Raw genomic sequence first — 23,335 nt, 5'->3', positions numbered from 1 at the left:
GGACACACTGGCCTTCCCCCTCCAAGGGGAGGCAGGGAGAGAAGGAGCCTGGAACCAGGGAGCTTCAGATGGGGAAGGGAAGACCCTACTGAACCCCTGAAAGTCTGCGGAAGGCAGGCCCCAGCCCCAGCTTCCCCTTTCTCTCTGGAGAAAGCTCTGTATTTGTATTTTCCCTTCTTAGGAGGATTTTCTGGCCTCACCTGGTCAAAGACAAAGAAAGGAGGAAAGAGAAAGAAGAGGAAAGGAGAAGAAAGGAAAGGGGAAAAGAATAAATCAGCCCCCCCCTCCCCGAGTGGACTGAGGCCACTGCTGGGGGTGGGAGGGAGTGTCTGAGGTCACTAGATGAGGCCACTCTGGACCCAAATCCCAGGGAACCAGAAGCCTTGGTGCCAACTCAGCCATGGCGGGGCAACCCCGGCCCAGCAGCGCCCATGGCAGTGACAGTCAGCCCCTGGGTGAGGGAGGGGCGCACACACAGGCTAGTTTAGCTGAAGGGCTTCCTTCCTGCCTCCTCCTGCCATCAAATCCAGCCTCTTTATCAGATGAGGCAGAGATGGGAGGTCTAGAGACAGAGGTGGCGCCTGGGCAAGACTGCACTGGCTTTAGAGCCAGAGAGCTGGATTGAAATTCCAGTTGTGTGACTTTGTGCAATTTACAGAGCCTCTCTGAGCCTCAGTTTCCTCATGTGTAAAAGAAAGTAAATATTCTTTTTAAAAAAATGTGTGAAATATCTCCCACAGTGTCTGGCACATACTAGGTAACAAGTGTTACCAGGCTTGCCCAGAGAATTAGTGGCAGACCCGGGACTAGAACCAAGGTCTCCGGACCCAGTCCATGCCCTGGCCTTGCTTCTCTGTTCTTTTTGTTGGTAGCTGGGAGTGGCCAGTGCCCTCACCCCTGGCAGCGAGGACAGCTGCAGCTCAGTCCACAGAGGAACTGCCAGGCACCCTCTCCCTCACTCGGGAGTCAGGTCACCAAGCCTGCCTGTCTCTGAGGCCTGAAGACCGTGGCTTCACTCTTCCTCTGGACCGGGAGCAGCTCTCTACAGGCAGCGGAGGGCTCCCCGGGGTTAGCACTCCTGCTGGGCCCCAGGAAAGCTGTGGGGAATATGCCAACAGAAGCCTGGCTTAGTGGCTGCTCCCCAGAACATCCACCCCAGGGACCCAGCTCCCAACAGTTCTGCCCTCGGAATCAGCAGGGAAGAGGGCCCTTTTTAGAGAGCTCCACCGATCTCCTGGGGACCCCAAGCCGCAGCAAAGCTTGAGAGGACACTGGGGGACCCACGTCACAGCTGGGGTGACCCACTGCCCAGCTGGGAAGCCGCCTCCTCCCTCGTCTCCTCCTGTATATAACTCTTTCATCTCTAAATGCCAGCCACTGAAAGGCACGTATTTCCTTCCTTCATCTGTCCAACCACTTGGGGATGGGATCACCCGTCTTCAGCATAACCCCCCAGCCCCCGGCACAGAGCTGGGAGGCATGGAGTTCAGAAAATGGGTGCCGAGCTGAGGGGCGAGATATTGAGTTGCATTCTTTGGCGATTCTCATAGGTACCCAAAAGAGGAAGGATCAAAATGAGCGAGGAGAGGTTGCCAGGCATTGAAGCTGTTTGATCTGTACTTTGATCCACCTGCCAAAATAGATATTGGTCCTTTAAAGAAAAAGTAACACTGATACAATTATTCAAGGGAAAATGTATTGTTCAACATGATTTTGTTTCCCATAAATATAATACATACCCATTGGAAAATACACGAATGTATAAAAAGGAAATGAAGTTCGGCATGTAGGCAGTATGTATATGATGTATCTAGACAATTGTTACTGAGGCATGAAATGCACACAACGCCACTGTTAGTATTTCATCATGTAGACTTGCTGTCATTTGCTAAGTATATGTTTTTTTTTTTCCCCCAAAACTGTACGTTAAGACACATTCCCCAATCTGAAGCAAATTCTATCAGCCGTTCCAGGCTCTTAGTATGCACCCCGTGAGGCACAAACAGGAGGGAGATTTCTGCAGTTAGGAATCCAGGCTCCTTAGCCTCAGACCTACAGTGGCTCAGCGAGTCTGTGCCTAGGGGCAGAGAAGACAAGGGACATCCGGGAGTTTCTAGTTATTTATTTAATACCAACTATGAGCCAACTCCACCCTTCCACCCTCCCCAACACCCTCAACCCCCAAAGCTCCCCCCCCACCCCCATTGCCTTCCCCGCATCTCACTTCATGCAGACACTGCTGGTTGATCCCAGATCCCAGCACTCTTTCTGACTCTCCACACAGTGCTCTGGGCAGACACTGCCAGTGACTGAAGTTGCCACCTGCGTTGCTAGACTCTTTCAATGCACTGCCTCTTGCAGACCTCCCAACAGCCCATTATTAAGGTAGTGTTTCCACTTTACCACAACGAAGTCAAGGCTCAGAGTGATGAAGTCACTTCCCCAAAGCACTCAGTGCTAAGTGACAGAGCCAGGATTCATATCCAGCCAGTCAGAATCCAAGCCCAATTCCTCCATCTCTCCTCGAGCCTGGAGACCCCCCAGAAGGACAACTTCCATCGCAGCAGCTCCTGGGAGCTCCAGGCTGCTTTGGCAAGACCTCATTGCTTCCATTCCTACGCCTCTCCTTTAACCCCAGGCCTGGCCTGGGGGGATCAGGCACATTTAAGTCCTGCTCCTCACAATGAGGCTGCCAAGGGTCTCCCCATCGCCCAGCCTGAAGGATCGGGAGGCTGAGCTGAGGCCACTGACAGAGGTACAGACAAACAAGCTGGGGATGGGAGGGGCAGACCCAGCCCCTGATCTGCCACATCTTTGTCTTGACCTCTCGTCTGGCCTGGGGCCAACTAAGTAGACAGGGTAGGGAAGCGGGCTCTTGGGAACTTTCCAGTGACACCTAGAGGGAAATGTCTCAGCTTTTGGGGGGGAATTCCCCAAAGAAATAGTTCAATTAAACCAACTTTCTTTGGCCCATGGCCACCCGAGGCCATGACTGGCTGTGTGTGAGACAAAGAGAAGTCAGATTTGGGCCCATATCTTGGAGCTCACTAGGAAAGAGGATATTGTTAACCTATAGTAGTCACTTGCACTCTAGGATAAATGAGTTCCCCGTATGCATTTTCCCAGAAGCTAAGGAGAGAGTTTAAGCCTTAGGGTGAGTAGGTAGTAACCTGGGAGACTCAACGAGAATGCAGGTTTAAATCCTGGATCTTCAACTTGCTAGCTGAATACACTGAAGATAATAACCGATCTCTCAGAGTCTCAGTTTCCTCATCCCAAAAGTGGGGGAGTAATGAGTCCAAGGTTGTTAAGACCATGGGTAGAGACACCTGAACGGAGATGCCTGGCATGCAGTAGGTGTTCAGACATTGTGTTTGCCTGCCTGCCTTCTTCACAGGGTCTCAGGCAGAGGAAGGCTGCCCATAACATAGCTGCTTCAGGGCAAAGCCAGAGAGCAGCACCAGTGCCCTGAGAGCCGCAGGCAGCCTTCGGAGTGTCTCAGCTAATACTAAAGGTGGAGCCTGGAACAGGGCTCCGAGAGGGCTGTCTGGGACTGGCCTTGATCATACTTGCAGCAAAGTAGCCTGTGGGTGGACATGCTCTGAACACCTGGGGCTGACTTGAACACTGACATCACCAGCAGAATTCGCTTCACTAAGTGGCATCTGAACTTGGGGCTGGTGACCCCAGGTGGGGCTGGGAGAGGGTTCTTCGCTTAACTATGCCCCAGGGATAGACAGACAGGACTATACTCTGGGCCTTGTTTTATAGCTCAAATAGTACCCCTCCTGGTAGGAGGAAGAGAGATCCCAACTGGCACTGGGAAAAAATACGAGAGGTTCATATTCTATAAATGCAAACTTGTCAGGCACCAATTCAAAGTGAGCAGGACTATCTCTCCACCTTACAGATCGACAGATCTGACGACACAAACCTCAAACTATTCACATTGGGGGGAAAATGCACCATAAACAGCCCTAAACGGCAAATGAGATATAAGGGAAAGATACTTCCAACACACACAACAGATGAGGAGGTACTATGCTTCTCAATGAGAAGGTTTTTTCCGAACCAGTTGGAAGATGAATATCCAAGTAGATAATGGACAGAGTTTGAGTAGGCAATTCACACAAGTTATAAACTACCAATCAACGTGAATATACATACTCAACCTCACTAGCAGTCAAAACAATTAAAACTAAGGTGAGACACTATTTTTCAAATTCTCATATTGACTAAGATGAAAAAGCTTTCAAATGCCCAGAAGGACTTGGATGTGCAGAAATGACATGCAAACAACTCCTGGATGGGAATATAAATTGGAATAAACTTTAGGAGAGCAATTGGGCAGTTTATTGCAAAATTCTGTCTTCACTTCGACTCAGAAATTCTATTGAGGAATTTATCCTAGGAAGCAATTGAAAAAGAAATCCAGGATGTATAAGAATTTTCAAGCATGGTGCCCTTTATAATTGTAACAACTTGGAAATACACTAAAAGTTACTTGAATAGAGTAACAGAATAGAGTAAAATAAATAACATTAGGGTACTTTCAAACAATGAAGTGTTTTGCAGGCATTAAAAGTTATATCAGCAAAAAGTATTTGCTGACATGGAAAAACATGCATATTCTTGAATTTTAAAAAGATAATAAAACATTACAACAGTATGAGCTCATTTTTGCATTTTTTTTTGAAAATTCTGAAATATTCCTAGTGGTTAGATCTGAATAGGGCCATTTTGAGGACTTGGGCAGATTTCGTTTCTTTTTTTATTTTTCCAAATTTTCTTTATTAAGAATTCTGACTTTTAACATGAGGAAAATCCTCCAAATAAAAACTAATTCAAAGAGCAATTTCAAGAAAAGTTCTCCCAAGCTCCTCACACACACCACACACACCCTTCAAGCTGAATTAGCATGTGATACTCAACAGTGGTCTGAGTCCTGAGCTGGAAACTAGGGTCATCCCAAGGCCCTCCTCACCCTGCAGGTCCTCAAAGCCCACGCTCCTGGGGATGTAGCAAGAGCTTGCGGAGCTGAGAAGACAAGCCTTCCTGCAGGAAGAGCCGACACCAGCCCTGCTGCACGCTCGGAATGGGAACCAGCCCCACGCCCAGAACCTGCTGGCAGGTGAGGGGCTAGTCTCTGACTCATCGGCATGTCACAAGTCTCTGTAAGCCCAGGAATTCCTTAATCTGTGGGTAGAAATTAGGGCTTGAATTTGAATGGGAATTTTTAAAATTACATCTTTATTATCACAAACCTCTAACTGAAACCTAGCATTTCCTTTGATTATGAATGCAGGCATTAAACCACAGCACTAGTAGCAGTATCTGTGACTCTGCCATTAATAGAAATTATAGATATTTTCTTATCACATTATAATTCCTTGCAAGTATCTCAAAATATGATGTATACTCATCATCATTTCAAAATTCTGGCAGTTATTATGCTAGATTTTGTTTCTGAAAGTGTGAATTAGTGTTAAAGAAATGCAAATCAAAACTCCAATGAGATATCACCTCACACCAGTCTGAATGGCCATCACTGAAAAGTCCACAAATGATAAATGCTGGAGAGGGTGTGGAGAAAAAGGAACCTTCCTACACTGTTGTTGGGAATTTAAATTGGTGAAGCCACTATGGAGGACAGTATGGAGGTTCCTTAAAAAACTAAAAATAAACTTACTATATGATCCAGCAATCCTACTCCTGGGCATATATCCAGAGAAAAATGTAATTTGAAAGACACATGCGCCCCAATATTCATAGCAGCACTATTTACAATAACCAAGACATGGAAACACTAAATGTATATCAACAGATGACTGGATGAAGATGTTGTGGGGTGTGTGTGTGTGTGTGTGTGTGTGTGTGTGTGTGTGTGTGTGTGTGTGTGTGTGATGGAATACTACTCAGCCATGAAAAAGAATAAAATAATGCCCTTTGCAGCAACATGAATGGACCTGGAGATCATCATTCTAAGTGAAGTTAAGCCAGAAAGAGAAAGAAAAATACCATACGATATCACTTATACATAGAATCTAAAAAAAAAAAAAAAAGACACAAAAGAACTTATTGACAAAACAGACTCACAGACACAGAGACTCAAACTTGTGGTTAGCAGAGTGTAAAGAGGGTGGGAAAGGATAATCTGGGAGCTTGGAATCTGCACCTCTTGGGAAGTGATAGAATTTTTAGGTATCTTGATTGTGGTGGTGGTCTCATAGGTGTATACATTTATCAAAGTTTATCAAATTGTACATCTGAAATATGTGTAGCTTTATCTACAGAAATTATACCACAATAAAGTTGCTTTTTAAAAAAAGAAAGTGTGAATTAGGAAACACATTGATTATATTACACACTCATTAACAAAAATATTTTCATAAACTTATCCCAGTATAATTGATTTCTTTTATAATCACCTGCATAATCCTCTTTATAATCCAAAGGGGCCATGCCTCGAAAAAGTTTAAGAACCCCTGCTAAAAGCCCACGGCTTTGAGACAGAGGGAAGGGAGACTTGTCTACTTAGGTTGATTCTTCCTGCTCCCCTCACTGGCTTGCAAGAGTAGCCTGGGCTTCTAACAGTTCCGATAGAACACTGTGATCTGATTCACCTTGAACCCCTCTAAAATACTTTCCCAAACAGCCCAGACTGAAGGTGAGTATCCCTAATTCCCGGGTAACTGCATTCTCAACAGGAAGTAAAGTCACTAATAATGATGTAATTCAAGATGCTGCAAATGCAGGTCAGGTTCCAGGTTTCAGAGTCAAGAGTTTTTATAAGTAATTCACCTTTACTGCTACCTCTATTGTGCTGGGTACAGTTTCCGAAGCACATTTTACACATGTTTTCCTTCACGGCTCATTCCTGTGGGAGGATCAGCCCCATTTTACAGATGAAGAAAGTGAGGTCTAAAGAGGTAAAGTGACCTGCCCGATTCTCACATAGGAAGTAGCAGAGCTGGGATTTGAACCTGAAATTCCTGACTCCGCATCCGGCTCCCTTCCAGTTGCTCTGTTCTCTTCCACTCCACCTGTGCCTTAGGACACTGGACCACAGCAAATGTAAACTCTGACTTTCTCTTGGCTGTTCCATTGTTGAAGTCCTGCCTCTGCTTTAAATGCAAAGCACAGTCCACAGCTGGTTTTCATCTGTGTAGGAAATTCCATCTGTAGAGTCTAATGCCTGCTGTTTTCTCCAGCCAGCCTCTCATCACTCTGCTTTCCTTTGGGAAACTGCCTCTTCCCTACTCCACGTGTGCTGGAGAAACTGTCCATCTCAGTGCCCCAGGGCCAAGGATGGGTGTCTGACCCAAGCTCGGCCAATCACACGCTCTTTCCCGTGCATTGTATGCAGAGGGACGCGTTGATGGGAGGCTGGTGACCATTCCAACGCCAGCACCCCACACTGCTAAGCTCTAGGCCCATCCCTGTGCTCTCTGGTTCCAATCCTTCCAGAAGCTGGTTTTGTCCTTTTTTCTGCTTTTGCTTTCAACCAAAGAACCACTTGGTTCTCCATCCAAACAGACTGGAGAACAGGGGAGAGGGAGGGAAGGACGGAAGCCTGCTTTTAGTGCAGGCCTACTATGCGCGGGCACTGCGCTTCGATACATTCTCTTTATTCAGATAACAGCCTTTTGAAGTGGGTGTGATTAGGCCATTCCAACAGAGGAGGCAACTGAAGCTGAGAGGAGGGAAGCAGACTGCCCAGCATCACATACCGAGTTGGTGACAGAGCCAAGTCAGACCCAAGAGTGTCTCATTGCAAAGACCACGCTGAGGCACCTTCCTGAGGCAGGCTGCTCATTCTTCCAATTGACAAAGGAGAAGCGTTCAAGTGTGTGCTATCTTACCTCTCAAAGTCTGAAGAGCACACTCAGAGCTGGCCCTGCGCGCAACTGTGGGGAAGAAAGGCCCTGGGAAGCCCTTTCTGTGCCTTTTGCTCCCATCAGCCCCCTTCCCACGAGTTCCAGGCATTTCCCGGGACAGGCCCTCCTTCCCTCCCCCGGAAGCCTGCTCCTGGGAAAGCATCTTCCTGAGTTCATTCCCATCTGATTCCCTGTGACTGAGAAGACTGAGAATTTTTCTGCACAAGGAAGTATCAAAGAGGAGAATTTCTAAGTCTGGATTGTGGGTGTCCATAAGCAGGCCAGGGGGACCCCTGAAGTTGTACTGCAGAGACTTCCTCACAGCGCTCAGCCTGGAGGGGTCCAGGCACGAGCCTGGCCTGCAGTGTGACTGGTGAGTGTGAGGCCTGACTCCGTGAGGCCAGGGCAGGGCAGGGTGGGACGAGGGGACAGCCAGGGAGCTGGAATCCCTGGGCTTTTGCCCCAGCTTTGCCCCTCCTTGTATAAGTTACTCTTCTCTGGGGCGACTACAAACTTTTTCGGGGGGCCCCCGGGGGTGAGGAGAGGGCAGTAGTGACCAGAGCCGCCAGGCCTCCAGAAGGCACCCTGGCACTCGGGGATTTTCCACCAGGGCCAGGAGGGTTTGTAGGCCAACATAATACCCGCTACACTCTCCTGATCACTGTTGTGTGCCAGCCTTGCTCAGCACTTTCCTGGCATGTTCTGTGGATCCCCAGAGGCAGATGTGCCTCCAGTTCCAGAAGCTTCAGGACCAGGATTGTGTGAGACAATTTCAGGGTGGAACTCCCCACTGCTCAGGGCTGCTCCAGAGCCGGCGGCTGGGGGACAGGAAGGTGGGGACAACAGAGGCCACTGTCAGAGGGTGATGGGGGTTTGGTGTCGCTTCCTTTCATTTGTTAGTAAAGACAAGATCACAGAATAATCTGTGATGTTTGAGAAACAAATCCAGCATGCCAACTGTAGGCCAGACCATTCAAGTGTGAAACCTACAAAAACCCCTGAGGTTATCATTTGGAAGATGGAGAAACTGAGGCCCACAGAGGTGGCAGGACTGCCTTGGCTTACTGGACCAGGGCTCAAACACAGGTGTCTCCACTCCGCATACATTGTAATTTCTACCCTAGGAAGGAAGGGGCTGATATCTCCAGGGGGTCAGATTTTAGGTAACAGAGGCCCCACCTTGGTCTTGACGAACCCTCCTCTTCCTCTCAGTCCATGTGCCGCCTTCTGACCACACTGCCCATTAGAGCAAGCCCCCAACATTGACAGTAACTGGATCTGTTGCCTCTGGGTGTTAGCGTTGCCATTTTGTCTCTTTTCAAAAAGACTCTTTACTTTTAGAATCAAAACAAAACAAAAATCTTCATTTAAAAGAAAATACTCATTTCTGCTGTGAAGTACCCGCAGAGATTTGTTTCTAATTCGTGGACGATTTCATGTGGTTTGGAAAAGGGTTTGCATACTTGGCTCCCTCCTGCTCACGAGACTGTAATCCCCTCGAGGACCAGAAATGAGTCTTGTTTGGTACTGAATTTCCCCAGTGCTTGCTTCTAGCAGGCGCCCAATAAACGTTTGTTGAATTAAAATGGAAAATGGGGATGAAGGGCTACCGGGCTGCTGATTTGCTCTTGGTGTGACAGGGAGGGGGTGGGATGGGCAGCAGTGCCAAGGTCTCCAGTGTGTTGCTCAAAACTCTGGCCCCACAAAATGCTATGGGAGAAAAGCATCTTAAAGTCAAATAAAATTGCTCCCAGCTGGCCAAAGGAAATTGATCAGACACACTGACTCACACTAGGGTGTTAATGACGTGTTCAGTACTGCGTGGTATGAGCTTACAGTGATGGAACTGTTGGGAGAGCAATGGAGCAACATCTAGTAAGTTGAAGATGTTCACACCCTCGGGCCCACAAATTCCACTTCTGAGTATACACACTAGAGACACATTCACACATGGGCACAGGGAGACATGACCCAGAACGTACAGTGTGGCAGTGTTTGTAATAACCAACACATCCATCAGCAGGAAAAAGGCTGAACTGTGGTTAAGTTCAGGCGATGGAATGCTAGATAGCAATTAATATCATTGAACTAGAGCCACATGTATCATTAGGAATCAATCCCAAAATATAACATCGAATTTAAAAAATTACAGAAGTAAATACACAATATGATAGTGCACCAAAAAGTTTAGAAATATTCAAAACAACATTATATCATCTTTATGGCTACGTTGGCAAAAGCATAAAACTGTAATAGAAAACAACAAATCTGACTATTAGATCTTAAGCTTTAATCCTGTGCCCTGTTTCCTAGGCTTAGTCTTGCTAGCTCTGCACTCACGTAAAGACAACAAAGTTGCAGAACAGAGAACAACATTTGTTTTGTTGGAGGTTTTGCAGGTGCACCATGAGCTGGCCCATGTGGACAGCTGCAGGAACAAAGAATTCCTGCACCAAGAAGTTTGCACCAACCAACCACACCCGCTCCTCTATTTTTTTTTTTTTTTTTTAATAAAGGGAGCCTGTATTCTGACTGGAGCAGGATGGTTCTCCAAGACTTCAGCCTGCCATGCTCTTCATCTGCCGGCTTTCCAAATAAAGTCACTATTCCTTGCCCCAACACCTTGTCTCTCAATTTACTAGCCTGTTGTGTGGCAAGCAGAACGAGTTTGGACTCAGTAACAAAACTGTTTATGGGTTGATATACACTATATTCATGACTGGTTTCTAGCGGGAAGGGGGAGGAGGCGGTTTTGTAAGCGTCCACAAAAAGCCTTGTCTGTATCTGTACTTTTTTAAAACAGAGGCGGGAAGCATCGGCCGCAAATATGATAATACTAAGATGGGATTAAGTTGGGTGTCGAGTATACAACTGTTCATTTCCCTTTTTTGTGTGTTTAGTATATTTAATAATAAAAATTTACAGTAATGAAAAACTTCCCCAGCTTGGGAAAGGAAACAGTCACCCAAGTCTAGGAATCACAGAGTTCCACCCAGGGTCAACCCAAAGAGGAACACACCAAGGCACATAGTCAGCAAATTGACAGAAATTAAGGTTAAGGAGAAAATATTAAAAGTAGCAAGAGAAAAGCAACAAATAACATACAAGGGAACTCCCATAATGTTATCAGCTGATTTTTCAGCACAGACTCTACAGGCCAGAAGGGAGCAGCATGATATATTTAAAGTGATGAAAGGGAAAAACTTACAACCAAGAATACTCTATCCAGCAGGGCTCTCGTTCATATTTGATGGAGAAATCAAAAGCTTAACAGATAAACAAAAGCTAAAAGAATTCAGCACCACCAAGCCAGCTTTACAACAAATGTTGAAGGAACTTCTCTAGTCATCAAACCATAAGTGAACAGAAAGAAGAAAGAGAAGGGGAAAAAAAGACCTACGAAAGTTTGCTTTGGCAGTTCAGGGTCTTTTATGATTCCATATAAATTTTGGAATTGATTGTTCTAGTTCTGCGAAAAACGCTGTGAGTATTTTGACAGGGATTGCATTGGCTCTGTAGGCTGCTTTGGGTAGTGTGGCCATTTTGATAATGTTAATTCTTCCAATCCAAGAACACAAGGTATCTTTCCATTTCTTCGTAACATCTTCAATTTCCTTCATCAATGTTTTGCAGTTTTCAGACTATAGGTAACCTCCTTGGTTAAGCTTATTTCTGTTTTTAATGCAATGGAAATGTTTACGCCAGTCATAAAATTCTGGTTTTTGAAGTGGAAAAAAGTGAATAAAGGGCCACAAATGGCAAAATATCCTTTTTTATGAGTGAGTTTTATTCCATTACTTATATATGCTGCATCTTCTTTATCCATCCATCTATTGATGCGCACTTAGGATGCGTCCATATCTTGGCAATTATAAATAATGTTGCTGTTAATAGCAGAGTGTATGTATCTTTTTAAATTAATTCTTATTTCATGGTTGCCTTTATTCCTTTGATAACTATGTAAGTTTAAAAAGCTAAAGCTCTAAATGTTCTTAGAAACAATGCACAGTACATATATATAAATTTTAAAAATATGTGCAGTATATTGTATACATGTATTTACATGCAATATACTGTATATGTGCAGTCAAATTGTAACAATTCTACCTAACAAAACTGAAAAATGAAAAAAAAGAAAGAAGAGAAAAAATAAACAAAAACCTAATTTGTAAAAAGGAAGAACTCGAGTCCTCATTGAGAGATGCAGAGTTAACCCACCATGAACTTTGTCTCTATGAATCTGAATATTCTAGGAACCCCATATAAGTGGAATCATACATTTGTCTTTTTGTCTCTGGCTTATTTCACTTAGCATAACATTTTCAAGGTTCATGCACGTATCAGAATTCTGTTCCTTTTTCAGGCTGAATAATATTCCATTGTATGTATATTTCACATTTTGTTTATCCACTCATTCACTGATGGACATTTGGGTTGTTTCCACCCTTTGGCTGTTGTGAACAATCCTGTGTAGTCATTAGTTTTATAACCAATGCATGTATAACACTTTCTAGTTTACAAAGCATATTTATTTGCATGAGATAATTTGATGACAGCAGAGTAGATTTCCTTATCACATTTTTTATTGAGGGTCAGACAGGTCACATGACTGGCTCAAGGTCACACAGCTGGTAGAAACTGAATTTAATTCTCATATAAAATGGAGGCTGTACTCAACATCTAAGATTCTACGATTCTATCAGCAGCCTTGACCTCTCCAAAAGAAGTGTTTTGTGGTACATTTCAGACCTCACAGCAGGCTCGTCTTCAAAGTTCCTTGTGCTGGTGACTTGTGTCTTCCTGTGTCTTGTGTTTGACAGGCAGAGGATGGTAGATGTTTAGTGAACATATGATGAAAGTCTGTTGTCAACCACTCGGGCTTGCAAGGACCTGCCCATGAGGCCACCAGCTGGAAAGCTGCCAGTCACATCAGATTCCCTCCCTGTGGCCACAGGAAGCGCTGCCTCTCCTCTTGTGCCAGAGTCAGGACCCCCACCAACCCTGAAATGGGCTCCTGGATTTTCCTCTAAGATCTGGATTTATGGCTCTTTGGGCAGTGTACTCACTGCTGGAGGAGAGAGGGAAGGAAGGCGGCTTCTGCTTCCTCTTGGAAAGGCGTTGGAAATCCTGCTCATCTTCTAGACCCAGTTCGAATGCCCTTCCCATCTTCAGCCTTCTGTCCCCGCTAGACTTTCTCTGCCTCTCTCGCTTCCTCCAGCAGGCGCTGCTCCTGCCGCTCCCTACGATCCTTACTCTCTCCAGCAATCTCTCTTTTTCTCTAACAGAGGAAATGCAATTTACATACCCCACAGTTCACTCAACTAACACGTGCAATTCAGTGGGTTTTAGTATATTCAATGATATATGCAACTATCACCGCAGTCAATTTTACATTTTTGCCACTTTAGCTGCACACTTGAGCGATCACCCCAACTCCCCCACAAGCCCTAAGCAATCACTTTTCTGTCTCTATAGATTTGTCTCTCCTGGACATTTCATATAAATGGAATCATATAATATGCGGCATGTTTTGTGTCTGGCATTTTACACTGAGCATCATGTTTTCAGGTTCACTCACATTGAAAGAATCTCTTTCATGCATATGAACATGTCTCCTTCCTCAGGCTGGGCTATAAACGCCTTGAGGTCAGGGTCACCTTCTGTGTTGCTTTTCTCCTGCCCCAGCCAGGTACCCAGGACAGTGCTAAGCTCTGAGGAGGAGGGGGGGGGGAGGGAAGAGGGGGAGGAGGGGGAGGAGGACTCTGGGGGAACTGCTCTAAGGATTCCCTTTCATTGTCCTCTGTGGACCATGACAGCAAACGGACAGGGGGACAGTTCAAATCCACACTGGGTTTGCCAGGAATAGGGTCTTTCCATTCAAGACACTGGTCACCTTCTGCCCCACACCCTTTAACGGCTCATTTGTGGGGAGGGAGCAGGGGATAGGTAATTAGGTTTACAAATTTACTTAATGGAAGTACTGGGGATGGAACCCAGGATCTTGTGCATGCTAAGCACTGTGCTGTACCACGGAGCTACACCCTCCCCCTGGCTCACTGTTAATTATAGGAATGAGCTCAAATTCTTGGCCTGGCTTTAAAACTTGCCAACAGGGAGGGAGCCCCCAGCCAGTCCTAGCTTTGCACCAGGTAGAATTCCACCTCCCCGTCACGGGAGCTTCTCCCCTTTGCTCGGGCTGTTCTGCTCCCTCTCGCAAGCCTCATCCTGTGGCTTATTGAAGACCTACCAGATGGGGATGAAGCGGGGTGGAGCAGAACGTGGGAAGGCCTGGGTTTGATTCCTGACTTGGTCATTTAGTAGCTGAACCCTCAGACAAATTCTTAAATTTCTCTGGTCTCATCAGCCTTGTCTGCCACGTGGGGCTACCGGCACCACCTCACGGGGGTTGTGCTTGGCATTGGGAGCTGACGTACGTGAGGTGCTTGTACTGGTAGGTATTCAGTGGTTCCAATTCTTCCCCTATCAAATTTGAGCTCCTCTCAGGAAATATCTAAGCTGCTCTTATTTTTTAAAAAAAACTGTTTTGAAATATATATGCATAAAAGTACCCGTATCATATGTGACCAGTTAATTTTCAGAGCACACCTGTGTAACCAGCCCCGGATTGAGCCCCCCACGTCCCCATGTTCCTTCCAGCCGCCACCACCTGCTCCCTGACCGCTGACCAAGGGGAGCCACCGTCCTGAAGCCACAGAGGAGGGCTGTCTGCTTGGGGCTTTATATAAAATGGATCTGACACCATGTCACCCTCGCTTTTAAGAAGACGCTCCCATTTCCCGCTCCTGTGGCGCAGTTTCTAAACCTCTGTTTGACGTTTGACACAGTCTGTCTTGTGGGCTCCCAGTGTGTGTGTGTTTTATTAGGGATGGAATCTTATTCCCCTATTTCTTAGTGCCTCTCATAGGATTAAGTGGACAGAGAAGGCAGGAGTCCAAGATACTTGATGAATTTTTCTGCACCCCAACCCCACGCTGAGAAAAAAAACACGTCCTCATTCAGGAGAGCCCCAACCCCAGCCACTGTGGTTTCCCAAAGGATGCCTTCCCCTTTTGCTCTCTCTCCTTGACCCCTGCCCCACTTCCTTCCTTCGGAGGACTTCCTCCCAGCTCGGGCCAGGACTCGCTGACCCTTCTGTCTGCACCGCCTCTGAGGGCCAGGCCCTGGGCGGGGAGGCCTGGGAAAGCTGCCCCCAGCTGCTCTCCCACGAGGCTTGGGCGGGGCCTGGGGGCGCTCTGCTGCCAGGCTGGTTTGAGCTTGGCAGTGAGGGGAGGCCTCCAGGCAGATACAGTGTCAGGTCCCGTTCTAGGGTCATCCAGAAAGCCACAGAACCTGGAGCAGGTCCCTGCAGGCCTTCCTCTGACCCTTCACCGGTCCACAGGAGGCCCTGGGAATGGAGCCCCCTGCACATACACACACACACACACACACACACACATACACACAGCCCTGTAAGCCTGCGCAAAACTCTGGAATGTTATGTTGTATCTATAGGTATCATCTTAATTTGTTACCATGTTTGTTTTAGGTTTTAATTTTTAAAGTTTGTTTATCCGTGGCTTTTTTCCTTCTCTTCCCCTCTCTCCCTTTTCCTCCCCTCCGCCTCCCTCTTCCTCTTCCTCTCCTCCCCCAGCCCCACTTCTTTAGTGCATCCCACACTTTATTCCTACCCTCCTGCACCCTCCCCACCACACACAGAAGTCTAGAGTTGGCAAGGACCTTAAAAATCCAGTCGTTTTATAGGTGGACAGAGAAGAGACCTGCCCAACATTGCCTAATGGTAGTGGCCAAGGCAAAGCAGGGCTCAGGTGTCCATGTTTAGGTAGCTGTGAGTGGTAGAGAAACACCACCTTATCTCCTCACCAGCTGTGTGATCTTGCGCAGGTCACTTAACCTCTCTGAGCCTAGAGTCTTCATCTGTGAAAGGATAACACCCACTTCAGTGGGATTTTTGTGAGGAGTCAGGTGGTATGAGCCCTTCCTTCAAAAGCTATAAAGACAGTGAGGGGTGGTGGACAGTACTCTGGCCCCTTCCCCTTTTTTGAAACTTCATTTGCAGGTTATGTTGTGCATACGTGTTGCAAATATTTTTTTTCTTATTATATCTTAACCTTTTTTTTTTCCAAATCAAATGTACTTTATTCTTTTATCTTTAACTTTTTAAATGGCATTGTTTATTATGTAGGTGTTTGTAATTTGAAGGTAGCAAAATATGTCCCATCTTTTCCTTTAGGGTTTTGTGTTTTGGAGTCTTGCCTAAGTTTGTAAGTGAGGAATATTTTATAAATGACAGATTCCCCAGACAAATCACAGAAAAGGAAATACACATAGATCTTAAAATATGAAAAAGAAACCCTACAAATTCTCTCATAATAAAAGAACTGCCAAGATACCATTTTTTACATGATCAGATTAGCAAAACTCCTAAAGTGTGATAGCACATTGTCTTGGTGGAGCTGATGAGTAACAAGTAAGTATTCTCATAGTTCCCTGGGAGAAGTATAAATTGGTACAACCCTTACCAAGGGCAATTTTGTAGTATTTGTAAAAATTAAAAACGCACATACCATTTGATCTAGTAATTCTACTAGATCCTTATCCTCAGCTATTACACATGCATGAAATGACTTGCACGTAAGGTTGTTCGTTATAGCCTCGTTCACAACAGCAAGGGAAACAACCCAAATATCATCACTAGGGAACCAGCGAAAATATATTTCATTCATACAATGGACTACTACAACCGTAGTAAAGAATAGGGAAGTTTCTCATGAACCGATATGGGAAAAAAAAAACCCCTGTATATTGTTATGGGATAAAAGCAAGGTGCAGAACAGTATATATAATGAGCAATACTCTCACTCCAAGGGGCAACCAAACCTCCCTGCTGCAGATGCAGGTCCCACAGGCTGTCATGGTTGGGAAATTGGGCGTGTGCCACCCCATCCCAAGGGTACTTGAAAATGTACAGTCAGTGGTTTGGCGTCAACATACAGTGGGAGGTTAAGGACCCAACTCCCAAAGCGGAGGTTGTAAGAGCCAAGCCTCCCCAAAGCCAAGATGCTGAGCAACCTCTGGAAAGAATCCAGCACAGCCATCAGAAGCATCGTATTTTAGCTTCCATTAAGTCAAATGAGCATGATCACTTGAAATCTGAGTGGGACCAGCATAACAATCAGAAGTTTTTCAACAGACTTGTGCAAGCAAGAGTTAAGGACATCATGCAAGTGTTTATCATTAACACTGAAGAAAAAGCCAAATGAACTTATATATAAAATAGAAACAGACTCACCGGCATAGCATACAGACTTGTGGTTGCCAGGGGGGAGGGGGGTGGGAAGAGATAAACTGGGAGTTCGAGATTTACAGATACTGACTGGTTTATATAAAATAGATAAACAAGTTTCTACTGTATAGCACAGGGAACTAGATTCAATGTCTTGTAGTAGCTTATGGTGAAAAAGAATATGAAAACGAATATATATATATATATATGTGTGTGTATCTATTCATGTATGACTGAAGCATTGTGCTGTACACTAGAAATTGACACAACATTGTAAACTGACTATACTTCAATTTTTAAAAAGTAAAAAATAAATAAATAAAAGTAATAAAGATAACTAGTCTTTTTAAATAGAAGACTGTGGTATATCTTTTTTCTTACAAAATTTATGATTAGACATATAATTCCAAAATTGAATATGACCAAGTAAAAATCAGTTAGTAAAAACATATGCAACCATCTGTGTAAAAAGGGGGAAAGAATATACATCCTTATATCATGTGATATATGTATGCTCTTACATATAATCTTGTATATAGATGACTACATAATATTATATGCATGATCTCTAGATAGATTCACAAGTAACTAATAATGGTAAATACCTGCTGGGGAGTAGAGAAGTTTTCTCTATAAATCTTTTGATACTTTAAAAATTTTGAACTATGTGATTGATAATTTACCAATTCAGAAAATTGAAAAAACGCAACTTAAAAGTAATGGCAGATTCCCAGAATATCAAACTAGAGGCTTGGGGATGGGGCCTGTATTTTTTGAGTTCCCCAGGAACCTCTTAGGGGAATCCTTGGCTGTCACAGAAGATTCCTTAGAACCAGCTGGGCCTTAGATTCAGGAATCAAGGTCCCACGACCTACACTGCGCCACCTGGTGGCCTTGGTCCAACATGATTCCAAGCATCCCTCTGAAAAATCTGTGGGGATGCCCAGCAGATGCAGAGGGTAACGTGGCCCTGTGCCCACAAGCTGGGTGGAGGTGGCTCCTGTGGGCACAAAGTTGCCCTCTGGGGCTGCTTGTCTGGATCCTGATTGGAATGAGGCACAGCAACTAGATAGAGATCCACAGCCTCTCTGTCCCAAGGAGCCACCCAGAGGCAGCCTGCAGGAGCACACAGCACAGGGACTTTCAAGTTAGACCTGGGTTCAAACCCTGGCTCCATCATATGGCTTAACGCCTCAGGTCCTCATTTTCTCATCTGCCAAATGGGTACAGATAGAAGTCCGATCAAGTCAGCACACAAATCTAGAATAATGCTGACACATAGCAGGAACTTGATAAATGTTAATTCTCTTCCCTTCAGTTATTTTTTTTTTTAATTTTATTTTTTGGGGGAAGAGGTAATTAGGTTTTATTTATTTTAATGGCGGTACTGGGAATTGAACATGATAGACATACACTCTGCCACTGAGCTATACCGCCCCCCTCCTTCAGTTACTTCTTAATAACTTTACTCCCTTGATCAAAAGAGAGTAACCTAGCTCTGTGGCACAGTGATGGCAGGGCCCGGTGTTGAAAAGACTGAGAAATCTGTGTGCTTCTTGTATTTCTAAACACTCTCCCCTCCTTCTTGCCTCTTCTTCAGCTAATAAAGAATAAATTCCAGGCCTGGCTGAGGTGGGGAGGGAGCTCAAAAAGTGACTACAGTCCCCTCAGACAGAGTCAGATCCAGGTCCAGTCATACTCCAGGTACGGGCAGGCCTGGGGGCTCCAGCAAACCCTTCCTCTGGCCGGGGAGCAAGGCGCAGTCCCTGCCCTCAGGGAGCGCAGAGTCTGGGGCAGGAGGCAAAGAGAGCAAACATCACAACGAATGTGCAGGACGTTGAGGGACTCAGGCAGGCACTGATGGAGTTACTAAGTTGGCCATTTGCTCTTTTGGCTTACGACACTGTTTGCAGAAGCTCCTGATAAAATGAAACTAAAGAGCCCACTAACCCCTCACCCCTCAATTCAGATAAGCATCTTAGCTTCCCTCCTTGGTCTTCTCAAAGATGGCAGAACCAAGGGGAGGGGAGACGCTAGAGTGAAAATGTTCTGTTTGGGCTGTGGGCAGGAAGGTTCAGAGAACAAGGCAAAACAGCCTAGAGGGGTGACTCCCGGGTTCAAAGCTGTCTGGCAGTAGAAAGACAACAGCCTGGCCAGAGGAGGAGCCTCACAAAGGAAATGGAGACATACCAAGGTCACTTGGGCCACAGTTCTGCCCTGGCTGTGCTCTGCTGGTCTCCCTTTCTGCTGGTCTCCACAGCCAGACAGGGGCAGGGGCCTGTGGGGCACGCTCTGGGGCCAAACAGGCACCAGAAACAGTGGCCAGAGGGATCGGCAACTTTAGCTGCCACCAAAGTGCTCCAGAATGAGCTTTGGGCCCCCAGTAATCCCACTCTCGGCCGATTCGCTCTGTAAACATCCTGAAAGGTGCTTCTTTGTGGGCCCCGTGTAAGGGAAGGGGGACCAACCATCCCCGTTCACCCTGGATGCTCCTGGTTTGAGCACTGAAAGTCCGGAGTCTCATGAAACCCCTCAGCCCCGTGCAAGCGGAAATGGTTGTTGACCGTCTCCTACCTTCCTCCAGCCGGGACTCCGCTTTGACCATGCAGGAACTGAGGTCCGGAAAAGGCAAGTCCCATGGCCAGGTTCACGAAGCTAGAAGGTGAGGGGCTGGCGCGGGAACCCAAGTCCGTCTCAGTCTTCCTGCTGCCTCCCCAGGTCAGGCCCAGGTCAGGCCTGCCTCACCCGGTGGTTCTAACAGCCCCTAACTGCTCTCCCTCCTCCAGACCCCACCCCTCCTCATCTCCCTCAGCGCTCAGGGTTACTTTTCCAAAGCCCTGCATCAGAATTACCTGGAAGCCCTGTTAGAGCAGTTAGTTTGGCCCCAACCCCAGAGTTTCTGATTCAGCAGGTCTGAGTGCCGCTTGACAATCTGCATTTCTAACAAGGGCCAGGTGATGCTGAAGCTGCTGGCCGGGGAACACACTTGGAGAATCACTGATGTAAACTGTGGCTCACAAAACCTCTGGACTCACCCCACCCTTTGGCTCACTGAATAAAGGCCAGGCCGTGCTCCAAGCCCCTCTGGGATCCAGCCCCCATGGCCCCCACATTTCCCCTCCACACCAGGTCCCCACCCTGCCAGGCTACTCAACATCCTGCCAGGCTCTGCTCTCTCCTGCCACTGCGTCTTCGCTCAAGCTTCGTTCCCGGCCTGGACCCCCACGGCCCCCTCCACACACACCCAGCCCTTATCATTTACACCTGTTTCAAATACTGCCTCCTCTAGACGCCCCCTGGTGGGGGCCCCCGTCAGTCAGGATAAAGGACTCCTCCCTCAGCTCCCAGCTTAGCCCTGTTTCATCCTGCCCTGTGTACTAGCCGTCCTTGTCTCTGGTCTGTGGATTCCATGAGGACACAGACTGTCTGTTTGATCTTTGTCTACATATTTGTTAAACTGATGTATCCCCAGGAGATGGAACCAGGACAACATGGATTTTCGGGGATGTAGATTTGACCTGAGAAAGAATTTGTAACAATGTGAACAGTTCGACCCCAACTGCTGAGGGTCCAGCCGGGAGACCCCGAGCTCCCTGTCACTCTGGGCGTCTTCAGTGGGGTTGGATGAGCTTCTACAAAATCCCTGGACTCTCTGGGTAGGCAGGTACTGCCTCCTTCTCAGGCCCCTCTCTCCCCAGGAGAATTTGATCCCCACCAAACCCAGTGCCCTGCACTCCAGATCCACAGGGCCCCACGGGCTGGCGGGACCTTGCCAGAGGTGAGCAGTGGTAGACAGGCGTAAGTTTTTGTCAGCAGCCTTCACTGTCTGAAGACAAGACATGACCAGTGGTGAGGCCCCCTGCTCCGTGGGCCCTCCCTCCTCTGATTAAACCCCCTCCCTCAGAAGGACCAGCTCCTCCCTGATGCACCTCCACCCCGTCCCTCACCTCATCCACTCCTGTGCCTCCAGCCTTACCGACTAGAGGAAGCACCTGGGCTCCTTGGGAACAGAGCCGAGCTCCCCGCCAGGCCCAAGTAAATTCTCAGAAGGTGTGTTTACCTCCTGTGCCCTGCTCAGACCCTCCCCTCATCCATGCTGCCCCACCGGGCACACACCAGGGGGCAAATGCTCTCTTGCCCTTCGTCATCTGCTCTGGGGAAAGAACCTGTGAAATCCGTTCCAATCAAGGAGCCTGTGATTGAGGCTTCCAGCCCCTGCCGTCCCTGCGGGAAATATTACTGTTTTAATCAGACAAACTTGAAAGACTCACTTGATTGCACTGGGCCCAAGCATATGATAATGGTGTTTTTTGTTTATTTGTTGGTTGGTTGGTTTGGAGAGGGAAGAGAAGAATTTTTCCAGAATCTGGACTCATGGTCCCGTGGGGCCTTCCAGGGTCAGCACTGACTTTAAGAGTTTGGTGAGGTCTGCAGTTTGTACCATTCAAGACAATCTGCTCTGGCTTCCTCCCCGACCAGAAGCATCCATCAATCAATTTCAAAGCCGGCAGCTTGGTTATTAGAATGGCCTGAGAAAGCCATGAGCCAGGGTACCCAGCTGGGCAACACCTGGGTCTCCGCTCACCTCCTGCCAACCTCTAGGTCTCCTGAGCATTCTCATTTCCGCTCCTTCCCAGGGCGAGCCGAAGTCATGACCTGAAAGAATGCATGGTCAGCCAGCCCGTCTGAAATTTCCCCTCCGTGTGTGTGAAAGGAGATATGTCCAACTGTGAACACACAGAGCCCACACATCCTTGCGACTCAGCAGGTGCGGCTGTCCTCAACTTTGTTCCCTGGAATGTCAAACAGACCAGTCTCAGAGGTCTGACAGTATTAGAACAGATCCTGCAAAGCCTGGGCCCAGAGGCACTTTCCCCAGGAGCCCTTCAGGACAATAACCAGCCACCTGGATACACCCACACAGCGACAGGTGTCCTCACCCAGACCCCCAGGCACACAGTCAGATGCATACACAGAAACAGACGCACAGAGAGAAAACTCAGACACATCCAGGAATGCGCACACACACATGCACGCCCATCCAAAATATATTCACTCAGAGACAGATGCATACTTGCAGATACTTGGAAACACCCAGAAACACATACGCACACACATACACACACACATACACCTGCACAGACATACACACGCACATGCATACACTCCTCAAAGGACTCAGCCAGAGTCTGATGCGTCCTCTCTGCCTGACCTTTAACAGCTTTTCCAACCCCAATAAGTGGCCTGGCTCTCTGGCAGGGCCCTCTGGGTCTCTGACTTGGAACCATGGTCACAATGGCTAGAGACGGGGAAAAAATGGCAAACTCCAAATTCACCAACCACACTACTAATTCACCACTCAGAAAAGAAGTTTTACTTTCGTGTGGTGACTTTCCAAAGTCCAGCCATGGGAAGACATAAAGATAAGCAAACAGAACACTAACCCATACCTTCTTTTTCCCTTCTCTTATCAGAAGCTTACACACCCTTTAAAGCCAGATAAAAATCTGACCCATAGTAGGTCTTTAGCATCAATGCGTATTAAACTGAACACTCTCCTGAGGGACAGCAGTGTGGGGAGAGGGGGGCTGCCCGGGGCCTGGTTCTGAGGGCTGTTTTGGCTTCTTGCCAGCGTGAGGTCCTGCAGGGTTCCTTGCCACTTTGGACCAACCAAGGAGTGATGTCATGTGTTAATTCAGTCCATAAATACTTACTGAACACTGACAGGCACTGTGCTCAGAACAGCAAACAGCCAGACCCAGCCCTGCTCTCCTAAGTGTATGGCCCACAAGAGGAGGCAGACATCAAAAATTCAAATAGTTTTTTTGTTTGTTTTTTATGGAAGTACTGGGGACTGAACCCAGGACCTCGTGCATGCGAAGCACACACTCTACCACTGAGCTATACCCTCACCCTTCAAATAATTCTTAAAGTAGATATTTATTATGAGTTAAATTGTGTCTTCCACCTCCCCCTCCAAATTCATATGCTGAAGTCCTAACCCCTAGTACTTCAGAATGGGGCTGTATTTGGATGTAAATTCTCTCCTTAAAGAAGTAATTGATGTAAAATGAGGTCATAGGGGTGGGCCATAATCCCATATGAGTGGTGTCCCTGTAAGAGGTGGGGACACAGACACGCATGGGGGTGGGGG

General features: G+C 46.9%; 1 non-coding gene across 1 annotated transcript; it reads right to left on the bottom strand.

The window, feature by feature from the left end:
* Positions 1-23,020: 23,020 nt before the first annotated feature.
* On the bottom strand, positions 23,021-23,092 carry TRNAA-CGC. Its single transcript has one exon. It is a non-coding gene; the product is annotated as a tRNA-Ala (tRNA).
* Between the last annotated feature and the right edge of the window lie 243 nt (positions 23,093-23,335).

Source organism: Camelus ferus, chromosome 6 (assembly GCF_009834535.1).
Source record: "Camelus ferus isolate YT-003-E chromosome 6, BCGSAC_Cfer_1.0, whole genome shotgun sequence".
Lineage (NCBI taxonomy): Eukaryota > Metazoa > Chordata > Mammalia > Artiodactyla > Camelidae > Camelus > Camelus ferus.
This window is presented reverse-complemented; position numbering and strand designations above follow the sequence as displayed.